This window comes from Haliotis asinina, chromosome 4 (assembly GCF_037392515.1).
Source record: "Haliotis asinina isolate JCU_RB_2024 chromosome 4, JCU_Hal_asi_v2, whole genome shotgun sequence".
In the NCBI taxonomy this organism is placed as follows: Eukaryota; Metazoa; Mollusca; class Gastropoda; order Lepetellida; family Haliotidae; genus Haliotis; species Haliotis asinina.
Window position 1 is genome coordinate 36,959,785 of NC_090283.1, and position 12,454 is coordinate 36,972,238.

General features: G+C 40.1%; 1 protein-coding gene across 1 annotated transcript in view; it reads right to left on the reverse strand.

Moving 5' to 3' along the window:
- LOC137281525 (dynein regulatory complex protein 9-like) overlaps positions 1-12,454 on the reverse strand; it is an 83,879-nt gene that overhangs the window by 45,840 nt on the left and 25,585 nt on the right. The gene's annotated exons all lie outside the window — the stretch shown is intronic.

Here is a 12,454-nt window from a genome sequence, read left to right on the forward strand (position 1 = left end):
CTTCTTGGTGACGTGTCAGTCGGCTGTCCACAGGACTCGGCTCCGGAATCTCGGTTATCTCTTCCTGGGCAGCATCCATCTTGTATAATATTATTATATCTTCTTTTACCAAATTTACAATGCTTCGCTGTGATGATCGCTGCCATCATCAGAGCTACATATACCATATTTATGATACAAAGCACAACTGATATAGCCCAAGGCATTATCGATAAACGGGTCCTTCTCTAAGTTATCTAACAAGTAGAGTCGATGTTCCGGTGGGATTGGCAAAAAGTGCGATGCTATGCTGGTATAAATCTGGGTAATAGTAGAACCTTTCACTTTTGTCATCTCAGCCCCGAATTGTGTCCCATACCTACCATATATTTTATTTATTTCCTCATCTGACATTTTCTGAATTTAATCAGCAGTTATGTTATCACCTAAATATTGTTTTGCCTTACCACCCACAACTAGTGTTATCAGTCTGTCTCGCTGCTTGTTGTCCTTTTGTTCATATAATAACATCTGTTCCAGTAATTTATCACACTCCATTTTATAATATAGTATTCCAGTTTTAATTTTTAAAAGATAATAACCAACACACACTAAATACAGAGATACAAAGGTTAGCTTACACACAACTAGAACTTCAAAAACCAGTATTACTGAAACATAACTAAAATTTCTAAATCATTACTACACTATTACTAAAAATTACTAAGAATTACTAAACTATTACTTGGTAATCCACTGGTTGATCGGTTTTCAACAGGAACTTTGCATGCTTAGTTTCAGCGAGCTGTTTCTTCACCCGTTCCCAGTCTGGTTTACTCATCACATCGGTCTCTCTCAAACACTCCTCGAACGAATCCCTATCCTTGCAGTGAAATAATGCCACCCATCGCGTCAACTCCCTCAAATATTTCAACACAGAGTTGAATTTTTGTGTCAGCACGCAGATGCTGTGATTTGCGTGTCGGCCTGAAAAAGCTAAAAACGACACCATGTCTCTTATTTTTGTTATCTCTCTATTAGCGCTGCTGTCATCAAAGATGAACAAAGTCGTTTTTCCTTTAAAATGGTTGTGAAAAAAGTTTAAATACTCTTGTAGGCATGTACCTGGGTCGACTCTGCGTATGTCCAGGTCCGCCATGACCCAAGATCTATCCTTGTAAGTCTTGTTCATGTCTATAGTAGGACATAAAATAACGATTTAGTCAAATACTTCTTTGTAGTACCCCTCCAACAAATCCAGTATAAAAACAGTATTACCACAACCCGTCTGCACACATATTATGGCGCAGTGCGGATCATGGGGGTGACCCTCATAGTTATTGGGGGTGTGGGGGTGCCTCCCACTAATAGATGGCTTGCACAAATCTCCCATTGTCTATAGTAAGTTGTGCGTCCATAATTACATGTAAATATAATTTAATTTACCAGATGATTGAGATTTCTTCGTTATTTGAATGGTAACACTACCATGTAGAGTGTTATCATCTGTCGATCTCATATCCAACCATAACGCATACTTTGTTGTTAGGTAATTACTGATATTCATGAAGGATTAATCCAGGTCACTAACCACGTTGTTGACTATTGAGTTTCATCTGAACGCCGATAGCTTCATTATTTCATCCCATTGCTACTATGCTCTCTTTCCATGGCTAAATAATTGATTAGGCACTCCCTTTATGGTCACTTCTACTCGTACTTTGGTGATTTCTGGGTTGAAAAATTTCTCATCTCTTTCAAATGGATTGTATTCCTTCATGGGTATGATCAATATACCTTTCATCGATCGCGCCGGCACTTCATGTTGATATTCCATAACATGTCGCTCTTGTCATGTACTATCATTCTATGCCGCAGTATCCTATCGTACAGGATGGTCATTTTTCCAGAATACTGATTTCGAATGTGCCTGGCAAGATCCAGACTAGACACCATGTCAAACTCCAACGATATGTTGTCGATCTTGTAACTACCCTCTTCACCGTTTGGTGTGTAAATGACTTTGCTGTAATCATTGAGTTCATATTCCAACCTGTTACCCAATGCAGCTTGGTAAAATGGTGCATGCCCAGTTAGCAACTCAAAGTCTGGGGTTGCTGGGGTTGTTTGTAATAGTAACCGACTGGCGCAGAGCTTTGATGCCTAGTGGTTCTCTTAATCTTCAAAAAGGATTTAGTTTTCTACCGTATGACATTATTATGTATTAATATTTAGCATAACATAATTTCAAAATTATGGACGATATCCAGATGGATAATTTTGAAGCTACTGCTGATGTTGATTACGATGAAGATACTTTGGTTACTAGTTCATCATTGAGCAACCAACTTTTGAAAACAACAGTAGACGATTATTATGATGGATTAAAAAGCAATAAAAACCATGTCGTAGCATGGGTAGCATCGTCTCATGGCTGCTCAGCACACTGGGTAAAACTGTCATGTGGCTTGGTCAAAATCTGTGGGCATTCATCGTCGCGGCTAGGGAATTGCCAAATGAGACACAAGCTGACCATGATCCCTCCGACAACTAACGCTGGTTTACGATCAATGTGCTGCTGATTGGCTGTCTGCATGGTGGGGGATACGCCCACACCCCCATATGTTGGTTTAACCCTTGGCTCTGGTGGTGATGCCACTATACCAGTTTCACTAGTAAATGATAGTACATGGGAGACGATGACCGCAGCATTAACACCCAATTTTTGGTCAGACGTGGCAATGATTATTTCATTGTTGTAGCCCATTATTTTATTGATTCTCAGACGCATGTTACTCGGAGCCCTGTACAATCCCACATCAAACACGTAATCGACTTTTGACCTGGCATATTGTAACGTGTCCTGGTATTGTTTTATTGCACTAGGTAGATCTACTGATGATGCTATCGCGTCCTCAATGGTAGCCACAAACTGTTTCTGCGCATCATAAGCAGTTCCATCACCTATGATACTGGAGCACGTCTGTGACTGAGCCCTGAGAATCCCTAATCCGTGATTTGGCCCTGGTAAACGCCAGTCCGTCTTTGGATCAACACCGTCTATCGTATGGGTTGTTTATTGCATTCCATGCCTTATCCTGAGGTATTGGTGCACTTATTTCTTTGAGAATACATCTGATATGGTAGTACACATGAAATGTAAACACAGATTTAATCAGTTCATCACTTCTAGTGTCAACGTCAAGCCACATCCAGTCATCGCGCACCACACAGCGAAACTGAATTGATTCTGCCTGAATTGCATCGGGTTGTTAAACCATGTACCGTTTCACGTTCGTGACTGAAAAAACACAATGTTCAAACACATCCATGAATCGGGCTTTGAAATATAAACCATCCACATCAACCAAGATTTTCATGTGTGTGAAGTTGATGGCATTTATGTTGTCGTTTTTTGGGCAATGCACTTCGGGTTTATACATATTATTATTACATATAATTTATATTATAATATGTACATTACGCTTCCAGATATAACGAGCAGTGAGGTCGTTCAACTTATATACACCATTGATAACACGTCTGGTCAACTCAAAATAGCACTATGCCATATCACCTACTACCCGCAATGGACAAACATCAACAAAAAAAACCAATAAGTTCTTCATCGAAGGAATTCCATCCAAAATAACTGATGGTTACTACAGCTTGTGTTCTCTCTATGATGAAATTTTCAAAGACTTCAATTCAGAACTTAAAATAAATGACTCAAACAAAACAGTGGAGTATACCAACTCTCTTGAGGGAAGCAAACTGAGATTTGGTCGACCGTTGGCAAAGATGCTAGGGCTGCCATCAAGTGAAATAATCCCTGATGAGGGCGGCACTGGTATAAACGTACCAGATCTAGTTCCATACCGCAAGCTATGCATTCATCTTGAACAGATTAGCACAACAAATAATATACAAATGAACATTCTTCCACGTTGTTGACGGCTGTCCTGGTTAAAACAGAAAATGAGGGCCACACAGAGTCATTTTCATCACATCAGTATAAAAAGTTGACAAATGGTAATATTTCTGAATTAAAGATATTAATTTTATATACAAAAAATAATGCTATAAATATAGGATACTTAAGTGTAACACTACATATACAATAATGGCTAGTAATCAAGGGCCAAGAATGCGAATAAAAAGATGCATTAATACAAGTTTATCAGACCTAGGTGATACTAGACGGTTTGATGACACAGGGATAGATGGCAAAATACATGCTTTTATGCTTATAAACAACATTTACAGGCACGTTGAAGTCACCGTTGTCGATGGACCTGATAATACTTTTAACCTAGATACATCAAGATATAGCAGCAAAACATGATATGATATAGTTTGCAATGACATGGATGAAAGGAGAATATACCCATCATTCAGTGGTAAATTGTGTGATTTAGAAGACTTTGACAGAACAACAAAGGTTGATCAAAACAAACCGTACACTCTAATACTCACTGACGACAACTGGTACCATCTCAAATCAACTGGCTTCTCAACATAACACTAATTTCTCCATACTTTTTCATGGAAAACAAAGACCACTACCTAAATAAAGTCATAAACAATGGAATCCTGTTTGTGGCTTATGTCCCATCACAAAGACGCAGTGTAATCATCACACCAGTCTCAAGTAGAGCTGCGCCCACATGTTGTCATGTAAACCCGGAGAGAACGAGGGATTGCAGTTGGTTACTGAATGAGCAGCAGCGACCGTGTTCATTTCTATATCAACCGAGAGGGGTTGCTATTTGCCACACATGCAGCAGAAAACGAGGATTACTTTGTTAATATACACGCAGGTAAAATGGAAACACCCCTCCAAATAAAATGAGATTGTCCCAAGGGAAAGTGCACGTGCACAGACCAGAATGCAGGACCTGGGGTGCGTTTGGTTGCTGATACCTTGCCGCGGGTATCCTTTTTAAACATTGGATGTTTGTGAACGTCCATGAACATACTGTGAGTTTTTGATGACTGAACGCAGAACTGTAGTGTTTTGACGCTGCATGAACATGTGCCATGTCATTTGAAGTCACGATGTTAACAGAGTCAGACGAAGAAATAGTCGCCGCAAGTCAGGAAATAGAGGCCCTCACTGCTGTCCTTGGGCCTGAGAAGGTACACAACACTGATCTCCCTCATTATTCTGATATCAGCGACGACAATGAAGGTAATTCTGCAAACAGTGGCGTGGACGTGCGGTTCAAGTTTATTTCGTATAAAACAGACATAGAAGACTAAGCCTGCACTGCTGTAACCGTGAACACCCGTCGTAGAAACAAATGGGCCATGAACACTTATAAAACGTGGGCAATATGGTGAAATTACAACAGACTCAACGAGGAGAAAATTATGAAAACTCCGGATAATATGGATACGGAAGAACTAACATTCTGGTTGAGTAGATTTGTACTGGAAGTAAGAAAGAAGAATGGAGAGATGTACCCGCCGTCTTCACTTGTATCTCTTGTTATGGGACTTCAGTCTCACATTCGACTTACCTCTAAGCGAGATCTGGCTCAACTCTCCAGAATTTGAGGAATTCAGGCAAGTGTTTGATGTTGAACTTAAGAGAATTACTAATACTGGGTTGGGAATAAAGAAGAAACAAGCCAAGCCTATTTGGGATGATGAAGAGTGCCAACTGTGGAAACTAAAACTTCTTGGCGGTCACAACGCCAGAGTTCTTGTAAATACTATGGTGTATCTAAATGGTAAACATTTCTCCCTGAGAAGTGGATCCGAACACAGAAGCCTTCGTTACAAGCCATCTCAGATTACCTTGTGTGAACCTACCGGAAAGCGAGCATATCTTAAGTACAAAGAAGATATTTCAAAGACCTGCCAAGGTGGACTTAAGCATCGCAAGATAACTCCTAAAGAGGTAACACCCCATGCAAGTGAATGTAAAGAACGTTGTCACGTAATGCTGTACAAGAAGTACATGAGTCTGTGTCCCACAGATGGAAGGGATGTCGACCAATTGGCCACAACACATTGCAGAAACTGGTTCCCGAACTTTGTCGTAAAGCAGGTATAACCGGACATAATAAACAATGATAAACCACTAAGGGTCACTACAGCAACGAAGCTGTTTGAGAAAGTATTACCTGAACAACTGACTATGGAACGAACAGGACACCACAGTGTTGAGGGTGAGTCTAACTTCTAAAATTAAACCAGAAATCTGAAAATAAGACATGAAGGCATCATCGTAAAAAAAGTAACCTTTCTAGGGACCGTTCATAATTTATGGCTGGGGGGAGGGGCGCGATTTTAATGGAGTTGCATGTACAATGTGAATGATGCCCCCCCAATTAATTTTTGAAGTAAGTGACCCCGCCTTGGTTGTCACCATAATGCCCCCACCCCACCTAGTACATGTGTGCAAAACTGATGCCCCCCCACCTCAGAACAAAATGGGTTACCCCCTCCCTTAAAATCATCATTACACCTCCACACCAACACCCAACCACACACACACCACTACCACCACCCCAGCCATAAATTATGAAAGGTCCCCTAAAGTGATAGAATTCATAGTATGGTTCACCTATGGTTCACCTATGGTTCACCGATGGTTCACTAGTTCCTGGCAATGCTCGCTGGTTTCACTCCATCACAAACCACATTGGCGGTCCAGCCTTACTTCCTCCAACAATAATAACATGTGCGATATGAGTGAAAAACTCTTGAAAGCTGCGGTAAAGTTCAACTACTTCATTCACTGTTGTGAACACAATAAAGTTTTTGCACGTCACAAATATACACAATGTTTACAAATCAAACATTCTGTTTTCAGGTGTGAGGACCTTTAAAGGAACCTCGGAGGACCAAAAGGAGGCCATCAGTTCAATATTGAATGGAACAGAAGATCAGACTGAGGATGCGTCAGACGTTTGCAACACAACTGCACAGGAGACTGTGCTCCCTCCAACCTCTTCACAATCATTGCTACGAACTGTAATCTAGTTTCCGGTTCTTTTATTGGACTATAAACACATGGAAAACAACACCAAAATCTTGACAGAAGATGAGTTTATTGAAACTAAAGAAAAACATATCAAAATATCATTCGTACTCAGTCACACCTAAACTACTTTATTAACTTCTGTATTCATCCTCCGACCAAACCCTTTATAATTCCTAATCCAAATCTGACCCTTTTAATCCCTGTCTCCTATCCTATTTAGTCCTACATTAATTGTCCCCCTTCCCAACCTAACAAGAAAATGCTGTACATATTCCACAACCTACTCTCTACAAATGACCTTAACCAACAAAGAGGTAGTCTTGATAACAAGATCTCTGAATCGACCCTAGAATGGTACCTGCTCCGATGACCGCAACAAGACAACTGACACTGAAAGTCACCGTCACTTATATAGTCGTGCAGGGAATCGACCTCTGACCGTGAAACGATGGAAAACATCATGAAATGCACATGCCGTTGGACCAGCCAAGCCAATTGGCAAGTCATGTGTCATATATCTAAACACCAATATGGTCACACAAGCCCTTGTTGCATGGTGCATGTCAGACACTTCACAATTCCAAACAAATCAGCCGCAAGAGCAAAGAACCACAAATCATGCCCCCAGCATAAGTGAAACTATGGATACAAGACCTTCAGGTACAGATAAATCTATTACAGTTAATTTCTCAAGCTATCATCCCCAAATTACTCATCTGTTAAGTGTTATATTATACAAGTTCTGTCAGACTTCCATGTCTGTATAGATTTGAAATAAACCAAGTTACTAATTCAGACCTAACTGAATTGTGACTATTTGTTTTTCATAATCTAAAGTTGATAATGTTATGCAATCGAATATAAATTGATAACTCTTGCATGGACAGTGATATAATAAGTCATAACACATGAAATACAAAGGTAACTGAAGCATTTTTGTTCAAGCTGTTGAAAGTTTCACGTTGATTTGAACTGTGATTTTTCAATGCAAACTATGAAAGCATTGTTTAAAAGCATTTGTATTTGATCTCTGTAATTGGCTGATCCAGTGTAATTATCATGAGTATCTATGAACTAAGTCTCTATTGATCCACTGTCAATAAAGGCAGGATAATATATCAGTTATGGAATTGATACACATCCGTATAATCATTCAATCAGACAACAGTAATGAGATATTTGAACACCTCTTTCAACCTCAAGATAGGTTTGTGCCATGACAAGTGTAAAACAAATTAATGTGCTGTTATATCATTGGACAATCTGTTTTTTTTGGAATCACACCCATCTCTGTAATTTTCATGCATATATGCACATCTATAATTTTCTGAACCTCATTTGCATTCAATATAAATATAGGCATGCCCATCTTCATAAATATTTGGGGGGATTCAAACTGCAGTTTAGACATCATAATAATTCAGTATTGTGTCACTTTTTGAATTCTATACAACATGTACTTGAATTACATATTCAGCAAACCTTTATGTTTGATGTACTAGTAGTGTGCCCAAAATGTATATGCAAATAAGTACTATCTCTACTCAGTGGTTGGATTGGGTTATCTGGGGTAATAATCATTGGTTTGTAGCATGCCCCTCCATGGTGAAGAATTCAGCACCTTGCAAATACCGTTGTTGTTATTTCAATCACTTTGTTTCACTTGTCGATAAAAATTAAATGTGTTTTCAGTCTTTGAGGAAAAATACACTTGCCTAAGTGCTTAATAGTCTTGTGTGTACATTTCATGCATCGTTGTGATTATGTATGTTCACAATACACAAACTTTTTCATGACAGCTAGAGTTGATTTAGCTGAAAACCAGCTTATCAATTGGTCAACGATATCTCGAATAATCAATCTATATCCAAGCTGTTAAGTGACCAAACATGCTCTCCAGAAATTTAGCCCATGCCCCATCACCTGTCATTTCCTCTGTGACAGGTATCTCATGATGCGATTGGTCATAGATAACAAATCAGCCACTATATTGAACAGCTGAGATACAAAACGTTCTATTCTGGAATGTTCATGACACCCCATTCCATGACTCTTTGTCTTCTATGTGCAAGGATTAAGTATTATACAATATGTACTTCTGTATGTTCATATGATAACGTGTGTTGTCTGTGTTAAATCTAGATAAACCAAAGTGACAAACTGTGAATCTGTTAAATGTAAGTCACAGAGTAGCATATTAGTACTTTCCTTCTTCAGTATACACTAGCAATGAATCAGTGAAGATTATTAAGCACATACGTAAATTCTTCTTTACTGCCATAGACATAGATGTTTTGTACAATTTAACCTCATACAATGACATGAGAGGGACAATCTGTTTCAGTATGTTTCATGTCTTGCATACAAAGAATACATACATACGTTAAGAAAATACATATGTACAAGCCGTGCCGCCAAAGGTCTACAAGAGATAGAAGAAAAAGCGAAATAAAATTACGTAAAACGTTGCACATATGATATATATTCACACCTGTTTTCCTTCAAGATATATCTTTACAAGACAATTAAACAATGAGGACTTGCTTGTATGACAAGACAGTTTCGTGTAATCCCTGAAATTGTCAGGGATATTAGGCGTGAATAGCACTAATTAGTCTCACTATGGCGAGCCAGGCAAACAGCACAGGGTTCCAGTTGTTGAGTAAAGTGGCTCTCGGGCTTAATGAGTTAATGTAGAAATTATTGGCCTAGAACATCCAAGTCACTTTCACAGGCTACATATGTTCAGTAATGGTTCAAAGGGTAACTCAACTTTGTGCTGTTACTAGACATGTTCATGACTCCTTCGTTCCTTGGCACAATCCACATAATCCTTACAGCATTTCCTACCACACTTTTCTGTCATGAAATCGACATCTGCTGCCTGACATCAGCAACCAAGGATTTACCTTGAGTCCAATATTTGAGGGTTCCTGGGGCTCGTACTCCTAATTTTCAGGGGTCCAGGACTATGAAATGGGTGTCCCACACACTTAAATATTATTATTACTATGTTGAATAGTGTTGTAATTTAGTTACTGTTACACTGTTATTGTACTGTGTATCATGATCATCACATTACAGCTAATAAATTGCAAATGACCAAGCTAGTGGAAGGCTCAGTGATAGCTTACTGCTATTCAACGGACGGATGAACAAATGCTCCCATCATATACGGAGGTCCTGACATGGCCAAACTTTTCTTGTGTCCTGGCTACGTGGAGAGAGAAAAATCAGATCCTGCAACCATGTGCATGACGTCAGAGGATAAACTCGCTCACAAGAAGGCCAAGACCTGCCACGCTTATGACCAACCCCTGAATGCTGACATCATAATCATTGCCAAGGCACCAGCCAGAGATCAACCCATGCAACCTGAAGCTCAGAATTGATCCCAAAACCATCAAAATCCCTGTAATGATTCACAACCTTTGTGGGTACAATTCCCACTTGATCAGGTCAACGGCAAAATAACATGCATCCCCAACCACAAGGAAAAATACACCTTGTTCTCCTTTAACAGTCTGAGATTGATCAACAGTGCTCAGTTTCTCCAGCCATCGCTGAACGCTTTGGTCACAGGCACCTTCACAACACCCTCACCATCACCGAGCGATGCACCAATGTGGCGATGTGCATGCATACATCCTTAGCGAAAATCTATTACAATCCACGAGGGTACTGGAAAGGCACCAACATCACCCCAAAGCTCACCAAAACCACGCAAATCTCAGAAAAGAACGCCAAAGCATGGCTCAAAAAGCAAGCCACCATGCAAGTCTACCTCCCTGTGCCTCTGCACATACCAAGAATAAAATTTGACATTTCATCGTCAAATGGTGTTCACCAAGCCAACCACTTGTTTGTCCCACACAACAGAGTGAGATGCAAAACCTATAAGAACGCCCTGACCGTCATTGCCAGTCACTACAAAGAAGCTGACCACTGACGACCAAAGATTCAATCGAAGTTGCCAAAGCCTTGGAACGCATGTACAAATGCAGACTCTTGGCCTGGCCAGCCATATTGCAAGTCAATCCCAGATGCGAGTTCATGGGAACAGTGTCGCAGCCAAGAGACGAGGCATGACAAGAGCTCATCGCCGCCAAGCCATCATTGAGAGATTCAATCGCATCCTTGCCGAACGCCTGTTCTCACATCAGTACTTGTGGGATTTAATCGATTCCAGAAACAGAAACACAGAATGGGTTGCATGCTTGCCAAGAGTGGTGGATGATATCAACCACGAAGCCACCAGACTCCTCACAGGGCAAGAGACCTGTTGAAGCCATCAAAATGAAATCTGTCCAATCATCACCAGCGGTAAGATGTCCTGATAAAACAGAAGAGAAACCATTACACGACCAAGCTCAGCATTAGGCACTTATACCAGCCAGGCAAATATGAGGGAGACAGCAGAGAGGTGCCACCGATCAAAAATGGTTCACGAAAACTTACAACATCAACCTGGTCAACGTCAAAGACGGCAAACCCAACTTGTACCACTTGAAAGAAGGGCCGCAGAGAGAGGAGTTGATGATCGTACCTCATGGCATGGTCCCTAATATGCATCATCCATAGTGCCATGATCATTCTGTTAGCCATCACTGTCTTGTGACTTTCCTGACACTGATTGTTTCTCTCTTTTTTCAAAGTCCAGCTGAAAAACATTGTCGTCAATTCTAACAACCCCCCAAAAAAGACTTCCGAGACCGACCCCGTGCTCCTTTACAAGTCCTTGGTTCAAAAACTACTCCACTGATAAGGGCATCCAAAACCACTATTGTCTACACTACTACGGGATATCATTAGAACATCATGCTTTTGAACTTTGTTGCATACAGGCACACCCGTGGGGTCAAGATCCTTGAGCAGATAGATCAAAAGATCTCAAAAGATCCAGCTATATCATCTGGGTAGACATTTGCATAGACAATTTGGATAATCACCCTGAATTCAAAATTGTTCATCTAACGATCAGTGATTTACCATTGGTTTAGAAGATCAACCCCATCCTTGAAGAGATGCAGTGTTGCCATGATTGCAGTTAAAAAGTCAAACATTCTTGGCTTGTGAACCTGATCCTAATGAAGGAATGGACAGACTTGGATCTGGCATAGCAAGCTGTAGCCAATTCCCTGAGGGTGGCAACTTAATCCTCTCAGTGCTGCCGTCGAACCTATTCGACAGGAGTGCAGGATAATGACATCTCCAAATAAAACTTGCAATAATTATTCAATGAGTCGGATTTACGTGCCATATGCATTATGTATGGAATGCACTAATTCTCAGCTTTATAAATATATAATCTTCAATATGTATATGTACCTTAAAACAAAATGCCTGTGAATTAAAAATGTGATCGCCAAATTTCTCGGCACACAGTCGAAAATAACAGCCATTGTTGACTTTCAAACACACCACGTCGAGTGGTACCCACTCAAATATTTTCTTCATAATGAAATATTTTTTGATAGTTTA